The following is a 17981-nucleotide window of genomic DNA, read 5'->3' as shown; positions in this document are numbered from 1 at the left end:
AATCTGCTTTGAAAAAATTAAATAAACCACTGAGTCATAAAACTTGGTCAACTTCAAACCATGCAAGCTTAGATTCTGGTAAGGGTCATGTCATATACATCAGTTACAGAGAGATGCCCATCATAAGGTTCAAATCTGAAAGAATAGACCTCCATTCCCGAAGTTTAACTAGGTCAAAGGTTCATTTGGGATTTTTCAATTACAAGACGCAGCCTTAATACAGGTAATGGTGCATAACCTGGGAGTTTTATTTTCTGGAACATACAGGATAAAAAAGTGACATATAATTTTTAAAAATTATGAGAAGCAAGCATCCAAATTGGTTCAGATAAAAGCATTGCCCAGTTGGAGACAAATGTAGATGGAATAGAGTGTCCCACAGGACATTATCTGACCAGGAGTAAAACTTTGTGTCTAATGAAGTTATGAAATACCCCCATGATCTGAGATCGTCACCTCTACTGGGCCCCCCTGGAATCCTACTGAGCGGTACTTTTCTGCATTACATCTTTTAAGACAAGATCTATTTATCCACACTTAAAAGTGCAGCAACCCCACACCTATTTCTTCTCCTGAAATCTCTTACAAGGGGAGGCATCCTTCATCACGGGTCCCAAGTGCACCAAAGGTCTCAAATTTACTGTGGGATAACCGGGGACTTCATGGTGCCCCATGGGGTGTGGGACAGAACGTCGCCTTTCCCACTGGCTCTTGTCACTGAGGAAAGGATAAGGGGAGTAGTCAACAATGAGTACTACAAACCCTACCCAGTGATGGTCAGGGAGGGTTGGATGTTAACCCACAAAGCAAAAAGGTTGCTGGTCTGATTCCTTGGCAGGGCATACGCCTGGATTTTCAGTTCAGTCCCTGGTTGTGGTGCATACAAGAAGCAACCCATCAGTGTTTCCAACATCATATCCCAGTCACAACTAGTCCCACCATGCTGACCCAAAGACACTATACAGCTTGACACTGTGGGACTCAAAGTGACCTCTGCCTCCCTCACCACGAAGACACCACCCACAGCCTCACCGGGCCCCTGGGTGATAAACCTAAGGACAGAAGGCAGTATTAAATATGATACTTCTCCCCAAGGCAGAAATCTGTCCACAACTATGTGCCTGATCCCTGAGTGCTCTGTGTTTCGGCCACGACCCCAGGCTTCTGCTGGGGAGTCTTGGTGCATCTAGAAGAATGGGACTCCCAGGTCTGGAAAAACAACCGTGTCCTGAAGTAGCCCTGTGACCTAAGATACTCCCAGCCAAGGGGCACAGGGAACACTGGCGACACTGCAAAAATTAGGAATGGCCAGCAGCAGTCATGGGAAGTAGCCTTCTTCAATGTTACTTAAAAGAAAGATATACTAGGAGCCATGACTCTGCACTGGGAATGCTAAGTGGGCAAAGGAGAGAAGCCACAGTACCACGGTCTCATCACAGATGGTGCCCTACAGGAAGCCCACAAATGTCCCTTTCAGATGCTCATGTCCCAGAAAGCCAGTGACAGTAGAAATACTGGGGATGGATGTCCATGTCATGCATGACCCCAGAACCAGAGTTAAGACCTGTCTTCCTAATGCCCCGATATTCCAGTCAAGGCCATTAGCTGCCATCAACTCCTTACTTCACAACTGTATCCACAACACAGTACACAGGTGGCCACTTGGCATGTGGACTGGGGAAAAACTGGAGTAGAGGAGCTGCCAACTCCAGCACAATGGTCAAACTGCCCCTGTGCCCACACCCCAAATCCCATGGTTGCTCGGTTATTGCCTTCAGACCACAGGGAAAAACAAGCACCCAGATGCCAGGGACAGGGATCTAGTGAGAAATCAGGGAGGCCTCTGCCTTTTGGATCTACCAGAGACCCCCAAGGGCTCCAGGGGAATGAAGAGCAAGCCCAAGATATATGTAACCCATGGTCTCAAAGGGCCTGTGAAACAGCCACACTGAGCTAGTTTAACAACTAAATGACCGACCATTCACCAAAATTCATCGATCATAATAAACAACTAGAGACATAAAACTCCTCAGGTACAGTACGAAGCTCTCTGTCGCTGGCTTTCTGGGTAGTATGTGCATGAGTGCGACCAAGGGGCAGCTGTCCCTCACCTGTGGCTGCCCTAAGCCTACCACTTGCTGGACGTCAGATGAGAATGACGGAGTTCTCACTCATTTTGCTCAGCTTTTCCAAGGAATGCATCATGAGCGGGTGATCTTTGATCCGAGGACACTCTAGGATGCAGGGAAATGTAGGAAGGGAGGAGAGCCAGGCCAGTGGGCAAAGCAGTGACTTCAGAGCCCTGCAGGAGCATGAATAAGGCAGATCTCAAACACTGAGCAAGAGGAACAGTCTCCCTTCTCAAAGCAAATCCCTGCACGCCACTGGGGATGTGTGAACATGCCAGCACTCTAGCAAGTCTATTAAATAGGAAATACCAAGGTAAAATGCGGGGCAGAGAAAATCTTACCTTCCAGGGGGATCCATCGTATAAGACGCACACCCAGAGAAACGCTCCCTCCAGGACTCCTGAGCACCTCCAGTCAGCAAAGAAAAAATTTTTCCTGTCCTCGTGGCTGATGTCGAGCCTCTCACAGCAATAGCACCTAGCAAGTGTACAGAAATCACATGCACATGTGAGAAATGTACTCAGCAATTAATACAATGAAAATACAACAGTAGGACCGTAAGTTCTGAAATGCTGATGCCCAGGGTGGAGCATGCATGAATGTGACTGAGGGGCCGCTGTCCCTCTCTCCTGCCTGCTCTGGGGCTCCACGTGCTGGACCTCAGATCCGATGAGAACGACGGTTGGAGTTCTCACTCATTTTGTTCAGCTTTTCCAAGGAATGCATTGTGATGGACTCATCATCGATCCAAGCACGTTGTGGGACACAGGACACTTAGGAAACGCATCCTGGGCAGCCCACCTACTGAGCCAGTCGCCTCAGCATCCCAAAGCAGCTTGGAGAACCCAGATCCCAGGCACTGAGAAAGAGGGACAGTCCATCGATTTGTAGAGCAGAAACCTAAATACCCCTGAGGACACGCACACAGGCTGCCTGCAGCACATGGAAAAATCCCTCAAGCGAAGGAAAGAACAAGGCAGACAAACACGCCTACCTTTCTGATCACCCTGAGCACCCGACAGGTGTGGTGCACAGCTCCTCCAGGACACCCAAACACCTCCCTTCATCAAACAACGACATGGCGGTCTCTTCATGGTGACTGTGAGTCTTGCACGACAGCTCCACCTGAGAGTGTAGAGAAGTCACAAACTTTAGGAAAATACTCACATTCTAAGGTACAAGATACCATCCCACTGGAAGTTAACATTGCATCTCCCTGTCATACACCTCTGTCCCTTGAGTGACTTTAGGCATATGACACCATGATGGAAGGAGTTAGGTGTATAAGTGTGCACGCATATGGTCCTGAGAAAGAATGTAGCTTCTGAACAAGTACACCTGACACCCAGATACCTAGCCTCCTGCCCTGCTTTTGTTCAAAAACAGAAGACAGTGGTCTTCAAAGACAGGTTTTAAATCCTGTCCTGCAGGTCCTTCTGAAATAGTCAAGAGCTTCCCTCTCTCACAGCCGCTCCGTCTGAACACATCACAGTGATTGGACACACACTCTTCTTTCTTCTTGTGGATGTCATGTCAACTGGACACTACGTTCCCATAAGCTACCATCAGTAAACAACACTTGACAAAGAGACAGCAGTGGCACCTAGTGTGAGTGGCCTAAGTCCTAAGTGGCCAAAAGAGTTCATGCCAGGTGAAGCTTTGAGCCAACAGGTGAAGCTTTGAGCCAACTAACCTAACTCCACACCTGAATACGCAGGTACCACAGAGGAATGACTCCTTTCCCCCCCCTGCCATGACCTGTGGTGATGTACATCTGAAACTAGGGCACTAACACCTGAGAACAGGGCATTTCCCTATCCATAAAGATTCGAAACCCAAACCTCCAAGGAATCATTGAACTTTTGCCTGCCTTGACCACAGGAACGTCCCATGACAGCTAGGCACATCCCCTGAGAAGGAGCCAGTCACTACACCCCAGGATGGTGCGGTGAGTGTCAGAGACTGGAGATTAAACCTGCGAGTGATGTACCAGCTATTAATTCCACAAAAAACCTGATGAAGTTGAAATATACCATTCTCAAAGAAGAGTAGACAAACTGAATTAAAACACATCTCCTATTGAAAAGACACAGGCCTCTTCCAAGGAGGCAGACCAATACACAGCAGCCTACAACACATCTCTGCCATGGCCACAGCCTTCCTTGGAAGATCTAAACCACCTCAAGGAGGTGTAAGACACCTTTTCCAGAAAAATCAGAACCCTCCACGGAAAAGTACTTGGCCTTAAAATCTCAGGGCTTCAACAGAGCAGTGTCAAAAACAGTGTTTGCCTACACAGAACAGGCGGAAAAGTTGGCAATCCTCAGACACTGAACCTCCTTAAGGCAACCCACAGAGTGACATGACTCTGGACTGGACATAAAAAGAGAACCTCTTTCCCCCACTACAGTGCCTTCTGCACTGGCAATGAACCTTCCTTGGGACACAGCCATGAGAAGTGCCATTAGGACAGAAGGAAAGTCCTGGGAACCCAGAGTGAATGCTGGAGCAATCAGAGACACTACATCCCAGAGAAGCCCATGGACCCACAGTCTCACCTGTGCTCCTGGTGACTCCCCTTCCTACCCAGTCAGGGCAGAGCATGGAACAGAGCACAGCCCATCTCTACGGGCAAGCGGTGGTCCATGCAATTCCACACAAAGTTGGCACTTCCAACAAAAGCAGGAGGCCTAATCATTGGTAATTAACCAGAAAATAGGGGGCATTCAATACTATATTCGGCAAGCCTAAGACAAGAACAGTATCTGCAGCCCCCAAGCCTAGGGACCTAATCAGGAGCCAATGGGAGCTCAGGGTCTTTGGCACCAAATCACAGATGGTCAGATCTATACCTTCAGGGAGGGGCCTGGCCAACACAGACCCACAGCATGAGCTCACCGGGCACACAGCAACACCACACTCTTCACCTATTAGGACTGAGTGAGTAAAAAGCCACCATGCCAACAAACCCTGGGTGTTCAAAACAGAACCCTTGATTCACAGACACCCAGCCACTGACACTCAGTCTCAAAGGGAAAGTGATCAAAGCTGACACACTTGGTGGTGTGTGCAGAAATGTGACAGGGGGGCAGCTGTCCCTCATGCTGAAGGTTCCTGGGGCCCTCTACGTGCTGGACCTCAGATCCGATGAGAACGACGGTGTGGAGTTCTCACTCATTTTGTTCAGCTTCCAAGGAATGCATTTTGAGGGAGTCATCATCGATCCGAGCACGATCTGGGATGCTGTGAAACTGACCAGGGAGCGCTGGGTGGACCACCATGTAAGACAATGATCTGAGACCCCCAGAGCAGTGGAGAATCAATCCACTCTTGGACAAAAACCACGGGGCAAACAGATAGACTGTGTCTAGCAGGTCTGCTGAATGTGAAGTGATGGTCACGAGCTCGCACAGAGGAAAGCTTACCTTTCTGAGGAATCTGCACACATGGGGCACTCAGGGTCACGCTCCCTCCAGGACTCCCATAGAGCTGTGGTCATCGAAGGAAAGAAAAAGTCATCTCCTCACAGCTGACTGCGAGCCTCGCATGGCCACCCCACCTGCAAAGTGTAGAGAAATCACTTGTATGTTTGAGTAACCCATCCACGATGTCAGGTAAGATCCAAGCCCACCTTTCCCCAGGTAAGCCTTATACCTGTCTGTCATGCACCCCTGTCCCTCAGAAATAACTCCAAGTGTATGTAACACCAAACTATGGGAAGTGTGCAGGTGTGCAGGTGTGCGTGCCTATGATCCTGACAGAGGACTCTGTATCTAGACAAGCTTTGCCAGAGCCACGACCCTAGATTCAGGCCCTGCTCTCAAGGGAAAAATATGGATTTTCAAATGGAAGGCTGCAAAATCTCACATCCAAGCCCTTGTAAAGTGGTCTACAGACTCCTCTCACAGCCCCTCTTGAACACATCAGAGTGATTGGTCACAAACCCTCTTGCTGACCATGACTGTGGTGTCAACCTAACCACTGTGTACAAGCTGTCACAGATGAACCACAGGGAGCAGAACTCCGGGACCCCTGGAAATACAAATCCGCTCATTTTGTTCAGATTTCCAAGGAATGCATTTGAAGGAGTCATCATCGATCCGAGCACATTCCAACATTCTGGGAACTTCACCAAGGAATGCTGGGTGGTTCTTAGGGGTGATCCAATGACCTCAGAGTCCCCTAGCAGCCTGAAGATTTGGACCCTAGCAATTGAGAAAGAGGGACATGTAGTCCTCTCTTGGAGGGGAACCCCATAAGCCATCCAGGACACCCAAACAAGCCACCTTGGGCAGCTCTAAAAACTCCAAAAGGTCATGTTAAACACAGAGGAATGCTTACCTTCCTCCATGAAGCCCAGGCTTTCTGTTCAGTCAGGGCCACACCTCCTCTGGGACACCTGGGGACCTAAATAATTCGAGGAGATGGACGTCTTTTCTTTCATGAAGAAGAACCTTGCACTGACCTGACAAGGGGACAGAAATCATATGTGCACTTCAGAAATTTACCCAGATGCTCCAAGAATATCCATGTCATACTCTCCCCCTTTATGGGCCTTGCTTCTGATCATCACGCACTTCTGTCCCTCACCCACGATTGAAGATAGGTATCCCACCATGCGTTGGTCTGCAAACATACTGCATGTGTTCATGGACAGAGGCCTCTTCCACTGAGCACTCGAGCCCTGTAATCAAATCACTGGACACATGTGCTGCCTCCCACCAGAGGAGGACCCATTGCTCAGAAAAAGTAAAAAGTCTGACCTCATGGGACTTGCTAACTAGGCCTGGGACACGTCTCCCAACGACTCCTTCTGAACACAAATAGCACACCAGGGCAACATGTGTGTCTTAGGAACTTAGGATGTGCACTCAGTTTGGACGAGTGGGCCCCAGAAGCACTCACACATGAAGGTCACATGCTAGAAACACAGTGACCACGAACACCAAAACCGATACTGCTTCATGCCAACAGCAGGAAAAAGTAGACCTTCATAATGACAAGAGGAAAAAAGACATCACCCCAGGCAGTTCCCCGGGCGAATTAACCAGTATCTGCAGCGTGAGAAACGGACCCTTTGAAGTGCTGGGACATCCAACCCACGGCCAGTGGGCCACAAGTAATCAAGGATGGCTATGAACATAGCCCAACATAAAACTGAACTTACGTAAAACCTTTTATTTACTCATTAGTTTCGTTATTGAGTGCATAATTAATGTTGCTGGGAGCAACGCTTTTTCTTCCAAGTGTGGCCCAGGGACACAAAAAGGTTGGATGCTCCTGCCAGGGGACTCGTGGGATTACACCCAAGATGATCAGAATCAAACCCCATCTGAAACAGGGATACAGTCGCATTCAGAGACACTGCAAATGTCCACACCGTGGAATACGCAGTATGACCTCTCATCAGCACGGCACCACCATCGACGACATCGTAGAGCTCCAGAGTACAGGCGGTCAGCCACAAGTACAGGACAAGAACTAAAAGGCTGCAGCTCCCACTAAACAAGAGCAGTTGGACGTTTTCAGGGTAGAAATACAATCAAAACAAAGGGCCTGGGATCTCAGTGCCCACATTAGCTGCCACACCCAGGCACTGACCTACCCACAGTCTGTACCATGGCCACATCTAATGCCCTATCCAGAGGCTTCCACCCTAAAATTTCAATTCAGATGAACAAAAAGGGAGAAAACACAGCCAAGAAGGTAGGAACCTCTGAGGCATGACTCTAATCTGGACAGCTCCAAGTCAACAAAAAAAGAACGAGGGTATGTTGGCCAACCGACTGAGCTCATTGTGGGGATGTTGAGCACGACAGGTCACTGGAAATATTCAAATGTGCTGGAAAAAATACTGACATCACTACTCTGCACTGGTTAACATCAGTTGCCAACAAAGAGGAAATACATTCCACAGAAGATACTGCAACCTGTTCTCTTCAGGACCTCTCTTTCTGACTAGGCCATCACCCACCAGAGTGACTTCATTTCAGACCTGGCACGAGGGTAATAGGCAAGTAGTTACACTAGAGAAGCATACTGTGGCCTGATCATCCCTCTGTGTCAGTCCCCAAACCACCAAATTATCTCACCTGTCAGAAGGCAAAAAAGCAGGGTCACACTGTGTCAGGACTGGCACTTTGTCAGGAATGAAACGCTAATCATGAACTAAATAAGTTTTTGTGCTTCCAATCAGCACACAGACCTTGCAGGGCTGAATCTAAAACTAGATGCTGGGCAGGACACACACAGGCCTTGCTCTCAGTGGTTCTGTGCGACCGCCACACAACACCACTCTCAGAACGACAAATATGTGCAAGGTGACAAGACAAAATGAACATTCACCCAAATACCACCAATAATAACCAGACTAAAAACAGAAAATACAGGCAGTCTTAGGAGGCTCCTTGATGCTGAGGCCCTGATTGGAGCGTCCATAAACGTGACCGAGGGGCCGCTGTCCCTCTTTCCTGCCTGTCCTAGGCCTCTACATACTGAACTTCATATCCAATGAGAACGATGGTGTGGAATTCTTACACATACACATCGTTGTTCAGCTTTTCCAAGGAATGCATTGTGAGGGGGTCATCATCGATCTGAGCATGCTTGAGTATGCAGGAAAATACAGGAAGGCAGGCCAAGCAAGCCAGATAGGCCAATGGGTAAACCAGTGATCTCAAAGCCCTTAAGGAGTGTGAAGCAGGCCCATCTGCGTCACTGAGCAAGAGAGACAGTCACTCTAATCTCAGAGCAAGTCCCTGTGTGAAACCAGGGACGTCAGGACACCCCGCCACTCTAGGGAGATGGTTAAATAATAAATAGAAGGACAAAACAAGGGTTAGGGGAAATCTTACCTTCGTGAGGGATCCATGTGTCTGAGGCACACCCAGGGACACACTTCCTACAGGACTGTCGACCACCTCCAGTCATTAAAGGAAAGGCAGGTTGTCTCTTCAAGGCTGACAACAAGCCTTGCATGGCCACCGGACCTGGTAAGTATACAGAAAGCACATGCGTGTTTGAGGAAAACATTCGGCAACTAACACAATCAAAATACAACAGTGACACTGGAGGTTCTGAAACGCTGACACCCAGGGTGGACAGAGGGGCCACTGTCTCCCCTCCTCCCTGCCCTGGCCATCCACGTGCTGGACCTCAGATCCGATGAGAACGACGGTGTGGAGTTCTCACTCATTTTGTTCAGCTTTCCAAGGAATGCATTTGAGGGAGTCATCATCGATCCAAGCACGCTCTGGATGGTAGAAAATTGAGCAGGACCAACTGTCAACTAACTGGGTGAGCCCAGGATTTCACATCCCTCCAGTTGCCACAAGGATCAAGATCCAAGGCACTTAGCAACAGGGTCACTTGCACCTCATGCCACTGGGGAAAACAAAATGACTTGACTCTGTCAGCTCTGGGATATTGGAGAGCAGACGCTGGACATGGAGCAGAGGAACACCTACCTCCCCGAGGGATCCCCAGATGCAGTACGTATGCACGGCAACACAGCTGCTTGGACTTGTGGGAACCTTGTCATCCAGGGCCAGAAAGAACTTGTTTTACTGGCTGAGGAAAAACCCTGCACTGTGACTCCACCTGAGAAGTGGACAGAAAACATGCACATGTTTGAGAAATAAATAAAGGTTTTCAGGTAATCAGTGCATATCACCCTCGCCATTTTGTGGAACTAGCATGTGACTGTCACCTAGTCCTTTCCCTGAGGAATGACTGAAGTCGTGTGTAGGTAAGTCTGCAGGTATGTTGCGTGTGTGTGGGCAGAGGCCTCCTCAATGGAAAGAGCAAGCCCTAGGCCGAGATCACAGGCCATGTGCCCTGACTCCCAATAATAAGAAAACAACACAAGCTGCCCTCCTGGGGCCTCTGCCACGAGCCAAGGAGGTGGGTCCTTCGTCACGAACTCTCCTTCTCAGCAAAGCACACCCAATCCAAAGGTACTTTTTCATGGGACGTCTATACTGACATTTCATACGTAAAGACTCTCAAAAGGGAAGCGAATATGATGGACACATAATGACCACAGAACACACAAAGCAACAACACAGAAGCTGGCCGAACATGCACAGGCAATACAGGTCAAAAGGACCCTGTCATCATTTAAGGTGGCGGCCCAGTGAACTCAGACCTGGCTCCTGTTGCTGCAAACTAAACCAAATGCCCTCCGTGGACACGAAGAAACCTGAGGGATATCCGTGATCTTCACCACACAACTCAGAGCAATAACCCACTCAAAAGAGGCAAATTCACTGCGGGGACACTGCACTTGTTGACCCCATGGGACCAAAGTGAAACCAAACCCTCAACCTGGGAGCAGGACCTGGGAGCTCCCGGAGCTCCACTCCTCCACCCACAAGACGGCACAGAGAACTAAAGGCAACACACATGTTACGAACAAAGACACGGGAGCACTTCCAGTGCAGAAATATGTCCGAGGCTGTGCACCGGGTCCCTTGGTGTGCACACTCCCTGCCACGCCCACAGAATGCAACTGGGGAGTCTGAACCCTCTGAACACAGTGGGAGGCAACAGTGCCAAGAATGTGGCACCTCCCAGGTAGAATGGTGACCCAAGAAATTCCCTGTCAAAAAGGGAAAAGGACAAAGAGGAATGTTGGACAACCCATTCAAGTCAAGAATGGCTGATGTCATCCATGGGCGAGGGGACCTCTTTCAATAAACTATGAAACAAAACCACAGATACCACTATGGTGGAATGAAGTGTCACTAAACTAAGGTCAGAAACCACAGTGTCACATTAAAATAAACTAATCCTTTGCTTAGAAAAACCAACCTTATACCACCTCAAAGTCCTGAGAGATCCCTGAACTACAATGACTTCGATGAAAACACAAGGAGACAGGAAGTCCCATGGAAAACCTATGGAGCGACACTATGACGTGTCCTCTGCAACACCTTCTGCTCCTATCTAGACTGTCAGCCACCACCACATCTTGATTTGAGCTGCATGAACAGCGTGCTCCACGACTGGCAACCTGGCGTGTTGATGAGACGCTGAAGCAGAGGAACTGCCGACACAGCACTATGATCTACCTGACCTGCTGTCCCCGCTGCCATCCCCACAGGGGCCCCAAGATCCCCGCAGAGCTCAGCACAAGAGCAAGTATCCAGGTTGCCACAACCAGATATCTAGAGAGAAATCATGCAGGCCTCTGCCCTTCAGCTCCTCCACAGAGACCCCCCAAAGGCTACATCAGAAGCAGGAGCCCCAACGGAACACATCCAGGCTATGGTGTCAAAGCCACACTGCATACTGTCATTATTACAAAATGTGCTTGTTCAAAAGACTCAATGCCTGGCCAATGATAAAAATCCATCAATCAAACACCCAACCAGAGATGTGAAATTCTAATACTCAGTACGAGGATCAGAGTTGGAAGCCATGTGTGGTGGAGTGTGCATGAGTGACCACGAGGCAACTGTCCCTCTGTCCTGCTTTCCCTGGCCCTCCATGTGCTGGACCTCAGATCCGATGAGAACGACGGTTGGAGTTCTCACTCATTTTGTTCAGCTTTTCCAAGGAATGCATTTTGAGGGACTCATCATCGATCCAAGCACGTTTTTCTAGGACAAAATCTTGGCAGGGCCATCTTGGTGGCTTACTCAGGAGGATCATGACATCAGCATGACATGAGCATCACACCCTAGGCCTGGAGCATCCAGGTGCCAGCCCGTGAGCAAGAGATGCTCGCAATCCACTACTGAGCAAAAGCCACCTGCCACTGGGTGACATGTGGATAGGATGCCTCTGTCACGCTTTTAACATGCCGAGGCAAATCGTAGAATGTAGAGCGAAGGAATGAATTCTTACCTTGCTGAGCGATCCAGGCCCACAAAGCGCACTCCCAGTGACACACTCCTCTACGACTGCTTGCAGAGCACTGCTCATCCCAGGAAAGGAAGGTCGTGTCTTCATGGCTGATGGCAAGCCTTGCACAGCTACTCCACCTGGGAAGTATAGAGAAATCAGATGCACATTTGAGAAAGGTACTCAGATCCTCATTTACTGAGATGCTTACCCACGTTTCCCCCCAGGTAATCTGGACATCTGTCACGGACCTCTGTCCCTATGAGTGACTGCAGGTATGTGTGACACCCAAAGGCAGGTAGATTCGCAGGTGTATGTGTGCACGTGGTCCTGAGAAAGAATTCAGCTCTTGAGAGAATATGCCTTGGGCCCAGAACCCTAACATGACCAGCAAGCCCTAATTGAGAAAATTCTACACTACTACAGAAACGCCTCCATCGCAGCCACTCGGAAACAAGTCACACTGATAATCCCTACACCTCTTCCTGACTGTGGATATGCCATCCGCCATGCCACCCCCCCCATGTGGTACTACCAACTGTACCCCACGGAAGTAGTCTCCCAAGGAGCAAAGCCATAAAGATTTTGCTTTTTCACAAGTACACAACCTGGCACTCAGCAAGTGACCCGGCAGCCCTTGAACATAGTAAAAAAACTGACCTGGACAAAGGTTAATGGTTTCATTCATGAAGGCAGCAGGAGGAACTGAAATAAAAAACACCTTCCCCCTGAAACAAAAGGGGCCCTTTTTCAAAGGACTCATTAGTCCCTGGTGGAGCACTTGACAGACAACGCTCCCACTATGTGCGAAGGCCATAGACTTCCAGGAAAAAATCTACACAATGGGAAAAAAATATAAGACTGCAATAGCAGGAAATTCGAGCCGCCCAGGAGAAGTCCATTGACCTGAAGACCACCAGGCCTTCTTGCGGAAAGGGTCAATGGGGAATGTTTGACTATGCGGTGTGACATAGGGGCCAACTTGCCAGCTGTAAAAAGCTACAGGACCTCCCCAGGGTGCTACAAAGAAAACCATGGGTGCCCTCCTCGGAAATACAGACATTCTGTCTGCACCACTGCGTCACACACAAGTGTCCTAGTTGTCCTGTGCAGACAGCAATTGGCATCCTGGTCAGGGCCTAGAAACACCCCTGGGAAGCTAATGACTCCAACTAAGCAAACGCAGACAGTCCATTTCATTGAATCACACACGGATCTCTCCAACAGGTGACCTACCCTTGCTGGACATGGAACCAAAAACTACAGAGACACACTGGCCAGGCATCTCAGTTGATTAGAGTGTCATCCTGACACACCAAAGTTACAGGTTCAATCCGCAATCAGTGCACAGACAGGAATCAACCAATGAATGCATCAGTAAATGGAAAAACAAATCGATATCTTTCTTCTCCTTCCTCCACAAAATTAACAACTAAAAATATTAAAAAGACAAGAAACCAGAATCTTCCTGTCAGTGTTTGGAACACAGCCCACTCCACAGGGGACCACCATGCACGGGGGCATAGTGAGTATGTTACAAACAGGAGGACCGAAGAGCAGCGTTGAAGCCTTATTATCTGCAAATAGCTGCAAACAAACACCTTCGGGAAGTAAAAACGCCTGGGGTGCTCATTGAAAGCAAAGGACTCTGTTCTTCAGCACCAACATCAGGACATTTAGGAGGTAATCCTTAAGAAAATCCTGGCCAATACATATCTGGGAAACGAGTTAACTAGGCCAAGGCCATTGCCACTCTCCCTAACTCCTAGGACTAAAATTGTAGAAGACTACCACATTAACAAAGACTGGACATTCAAACAAGAAGGCTGCATTCATGGACACCCAAAAATTGATGAGAACCCACTGAGCCTCACAAGGATGTACTCCAAAGCCAAAAAATGCATGATGCTTGCAACAGTGTGTGGTGAAATGCAAGCTGTCCCTCACTCTAACTGTTCCTGGGCCCTCCAAGTGCTGGACCTCAGATCCGATGAGAACGACGGTGTGGAGTTCTCACTCATTTTGTTCAGATTTCCAAGGAATGCATTTGAGGGAATCATCATTGATCCGAGCACGCTTGGTGATGCAGCCTGGGAAGCTCAGTTAGTTAGCAAGTGACCTCAGAGTCATCTGGAGGCCTGGAGCATCCACATACCAGTTACTGGACAGGAGGGACAGTCTATTCTCTTAGAGTGAAAACCACCATAACACCGGGACCATTTGGACAAGCTGCCTGTCCCAGGCCTGTGCGATCCCGAATCAAATGCAGATTGTGGATCAAAGGAAATCTTACCTTCCTGAGGGATCCGCGTGTATGATGCACACCCACAGATGCAATGCCTCCAACTACCAAACAGCTTTCATCAAAGGAAAGAAAGGTCACCTCTTCGCCACTGATGGCAAGCCTTGCAAGGCCACCCGACCTGGGAATAAAGATAAATAACATGCACATTTGAGTAATGTACTCAGAAACTTAACACAATGAAAATACAACGAGAACGGAAGTTCTCAAATACTGAAGCCCTGGATGGTGCATGAATGAGGCCACTGTCTCTCCTCCCTGCCAGCCCTCAGAGCGCTACATGTGCTGGACCTCAGATCCGATGAGAACGACGGTGTGGAGTTCTCACTCATTTTGTTCAGATTTCCAAGGAATGCATTGTGAGGAAGTCATCATCGATCCAAGCACACTCTGGGATATTGGAAATTTAACAAGGCCGGCAATAGGGCTCAGGAAGTGAGCCATGAGCTCAGCTTCCTCCAACAGCTTGCAAGATCCAGATCCCAGCCACTGAGCAACAAAGAAGACAGTCACTAGTGGAGGGATGCCCCACATGTAATTCAGGACACCCAAACAAGCCACCTCAGGCAGCTCTAAGAAATTTAAAACCTAGTAAGGCGACATGGAACAGAATAAAACTTACCTTCATAGTTAATATCCAGGCCCAGGGCACAGTCAAGGCCACACCTCCTCGGGGACCCTCGGGGGATGTCGTTCATTCACAGAAAGAGAGACCTGCGTTTCTGGGCCAGTGAAGAACCTTGCACTGCAGCTTTGCCTGAAAAGTGGGGAGAACACATGCGTTTGAATGATATACCCAGGGGTCCTCAGAACATTAATCAATGACAGCCTCACCCCTTTAGCAGGGCTTGCATCTGTCACACACTTCTATCCCCAAGGTATAATGTAAGGTGTGTGTAGTACCATGTGTGTGGTTCAGTCTTCCAATCTGTTTCATGTATTCATCGACAGACACCTCCTTATCTGAACCAGTGTAACAGTGAACCCTGGCAGACTGCTATCCACATTTCCTGCCTGCCATTGAAGGAAGATCTATTTTAACATGAAAGAGGGAAACTCTGGCCCTATTAGGACCCTAAAATAGGCCAAGTACTTCAATGCCATATCCACTCCTTCTGAACAAAACTGCACGTGCCATGCCTGTACATGCTATACTCGACAGTGCACATGAAACTGCACTTTGTTGCAAGTGAACTGCCACAGGGGACATGAACTTGATGGAAATAGAGACCCTCCAAACGTAAGACCACCAAGAGCACACCACCTACAAGAGCCCGAGTACCTATGAAGGCCCAATGACTAGAGGTGAGGGACCTGTTCGTGAACAAAGCGCACCAAAGGCCCTCAAAAGGACAATATAATATGACAGGTGTACTCAGGGTTGTCACCCACTGTGACTCAGGGAGCCAGCACATACAACACTATGCCATATTCTCTCCAGAGACCAGACATTTCCCACCAAGAGAAATTCAGGGCTCTGACGTTCAAGGCAAGGTTAAATGTTAAGGGAACCTTGGTAAAGGGCATGTTTCTGCGGGCAGGGCAACACTCTCAATGGAGCCTTGAATGCCAGGGTGCCCTGGGTGGCAGGGACCAGCAAAGAGAAAAAGTTATGAAGATTAGTACACTGCCTATGGCAATTCCATGAGAGTCAAGGTTATGACGTCTCATTGCACATGGGAGCTCTGCCCCTGACGTGATGATCTCCAATGCACTGTTAACAGAGACATACACAACTACACTAGACAATGTATATTGCACATGATCTGAAATCTATTTCACAGCTTAGCGCTAGGCATGCTGGTGCTCACAGGCTCCACCATGCCAACAGGCTGGGCCCAAATGGTACCCACCCCTCAGTCGCTCTGAGAAAAGGGAACACACCTTTGGCAAGCAAAGAGAATGTTGACCTTCTGAATTGCTCTCTACCAGGGGACAAAGGATGAAAAAAACAGTGGCTAAGCCAATCAACCAGAGATGGCCAAGTGGCACCATAACCGCAGGGAACCATTCAAAAATAATAGGACAAATAATAATGACACCAAGAACTGCAACATAAGCATTAAGTGAACAAAGGTCAGAAACCACAGACTGAAGTAATCTATGGAGGCATCTGCCTTCTAAGGCATGCACAGTCTCCACCATTGAGAGCCCGAAAGGTCCCTGAATCTGATGACAAAGGTGTCATAGGAGCACAGGGAGACAGTACACGGAACCACACTACCACCTGTCCTCTCCAAGACCTCCCCACCACTATCAGGGTCATCAGTCACCCCGAGGTCTTGATTTTAAGGATAGAGGGTGGTGAGTACAGTCCCTGGCTGGCCCATTTGCATGGAAATTGAGTAACTGGTGAATAAGAGACAAAGCCAACTACAGCCTCCCTTGACATTCCTCCTGATCCCATGGTGGCTCAGATGTTCTCAACTAGACAACAGTAAAGACAGCCTCACCAATGACCAGGACAAGAGCTCTAAAAAGAAGCCACAGAAGTGACAAACTTTTGGCTTCACACTCGAGCACTCAGAAGTTCATCTGAAACAGGACCCTAGACATGACACACGCAGGTCGAGATCTCAGTGAACCCATGCCACAGCCACACTACACAGTGCCAGGACCAGGATATGGGGTAGTTGAAAGATCGAAAGCCTGAGCATTTTATCTAACATCATCAATCACACACACTCAACAAATGCCTTGGAAATCCTGAGTTAGTTGGAGACTCCCTGATGCTGACGCCCTGCATGGTGTGTGCATGATTGTGAACAAGGGGCAGCTGTCCCCCTCTCCTGCCTGCTCTGGCCATCCACGTGCTGGACCTCAGATCCGATGAGAACGACGGTTGGAGTTCTCACTCATTTTGTTCAGCTTTTCCAAGGAATGCATTTTGAGGGAGTCATCATTGATCCGAGCACGCTTGGTGATGCAGCCTGGGAAGCTCAGTTAGTTAGCAAGTGACCTCAGAGGCATCTGGAGGCCTGGAGCATCCACATACCAGTTACTGGACAGGAGGGACAGTCTATTCTCTTAGAGTGAAAACCACCATAACACCGGGACCATTTGGACAAGCTGCCTGTCCCAGGCCTGTGCGATCCCGAATCAAATGCAGATTGTGGATCAAAGGAAATCTTACCTTCCTGAGGGATCCGCGTGTATGATGCACACCCACAGATGCAATGCCTCCAACTACCAAACAGCTTTCATCAAAGGAAAGAAAGGTCACCTCTTCACCACTGATGGCAAGCCTTGCAAGGCCACCCGACCTGGGAATAAAGATAAATAACATGCACATTTGAGTAATGTACTCAGAAACTTAACACAATGAAAATACAACGAGAACGGAAGTTCTCAAATACTGAAGCCCTGGATGGTGCATGAATGAGGCCACTGTCTCTCCTCCCTGCCAGCCCTCAGAGCGCTACATGTGCTGGACCTCAGATCCGATGAGAACGACGGTGTGGAGTTCTCACTCATTTTGTTCAGATTTCCAAGGAATGCATTTGAGGGAATCATCATCGATCCAAGCATACTCTGGAGGGTTAAAAATTTAGCAATCCTGGCCAAGTGGCTCATCGTGTGAATGTGACTGCAGTGTCCCCATGAAGCCTGGAGGATCCACATCCCAGCCACTAAGCAAATGGGACACGCAGTTCACTCTTGCAGGGGCCCCACACATGGCATGCAAGGCACTCAACAAAGCCACC

The 17981-nt window shown here is 48.8% G+C and overlaps 8 non-coding genes and 3 pseudogenes across 8 annotated transcripts; all 11 read right to left on the bottom strand.

The window, feature by feature from the left end:
• Nucleotides 1–2140: 2140 nt before the first annotated feature.
• On the bottom strand, nucleotides 2141–2225 carry LOC118992138 (uncharacterized; annotated as a pseudogene).
• Nucleotides 2226–2784: 559 nt separating this feature from the next.
• Nucleotides 2785–2878, bottom strand: LOC118992137 (small nucleolar RNA SNORD116). Its single transcript, XR_005067581.1, has one exon. It is a non-coding gene; the product is annotated as a small nucleolar RNA SNORD116 (small nucleolar RNA).
• Nucleotides 2879–5262: 2384 nt separating this feature from the next.
• On the bottom strand, nucleotides 5263–5355 carry LOC118992131 (small nucleolar RNA SNORD116). Its single transcript, XR_005067575.1, has one exon. It is a non-coding gene; the product is annotated as a small nucleolar RNA SNORD116 (small nucleolar RNA).
• Nucleotides 5356–6155: 800 nt separating this feature from the next.
• Nucleotides 6156–6231, bottom strand: LOC118992139 (uncharacterized; annotated as a pseudogene).
• Nucleotides 6232–8625: 2394 nt separating this feature from the next.
• LOC118992140 (uncharacterized) lies at nucleotides 8626–8727 on the bottom strand (annotated as a pseudogene).
• A 552-nt stretch (nucleotides 8728–9279) lies between these two features.
• Nucleotides 9280–9372, bottom strand: LOC118992126 (small nucleolar RNA SNORD116). Its single transcript, XR_005067570.1, has one exon. It is a non-coding gene; the product is annotated as a small nucleolar RNA SNORD116 (small nucleolar RNA).
• A 2253-nt stretch (nucleotides 9373–11625) lies between these two features.
• On the bottom strand, nucleotides 11626–11719 carry LOC118992135 (small nucleolar RNA SNORD116). The gene has a single exon (XR_005067579.1). It is a non-coding gene; the product is annotated as a small nucleolar RNA SNORD116 (small nucleolar RNA).
• A 2232-nt stretch (nucleotides 11720–13951) lies between these two features.
• LOC118992129 (small nucleolar RNA SNORD116) lies at nucleotides 13952–14044 on the bottom strand. Its single transcript, XR_005067573.1, has one exon. It is a non-coding gene; the product is annotated as a small nucleolar RNA SNORD116 (small nucleolar RNA).
• Nucleotides 14045–14564: 520 nt separating this feature from the next.
• LOC118992130 (small nucleolar RNA SNORD116) lies at nucleotides 14565–14658 on the bottom strand. Its single transcript, XR_005067574.1, has one exon. It is a non-coding gene; the product is annotated as a small nucleolar RNA SNORD116 (small nucleolar RNA).
• Nucleotides 14659–17092: 2434 nt separating this feature from the next.
• On the bottom strand, nucleotides 17093–17186 carry LOC118992134 (small nucleolar RNA SNORD116). The gene has a single exon (XR_005067578.1). It is a non-coding gene; the product is annotated as a small nucleolar RNA SNORD116 (small nucleolar RNA).
• A 520-nt stretch (nucleotides 17187–17706) lies between these two features.
• On the bottom strand, nucleotides 17707–17799 carry LOC118992127 (small nucleolar RNA SNORD116). Its single transcript, XR_005067571.1, has one exon. It is a non-coding gene; the product is annotated as a small nucleolar RNA SNORD116 (small nucleolar RNA).
• Nucleotides 17800–17981: the final 182 nt, after the last annotated feature.

The sequence above is a fragment of the Sturnira hondurensis genome, unplaced genomic scaffold, assembly GCF_014824575.4.
Source record: "Sturnira hondurensis isolate 20B ecotype Veracruz unplaced genomic scaffold, ASM1482457v3 Scaffold0007865, whole genome shotgun sequence".
Classification (NCBI taxonomy): Eukaryota; Metazoa; Chordata; class Mammalia; order Chiroptera; family Phyllostomidae; genus Sturnira; species Sturnira hondurensis.
The sequence above is the reverse complement of the archived record's forward strand: the minus strand, read 5'-3'. Positions and strand labels throughout refer to the sequence as shown.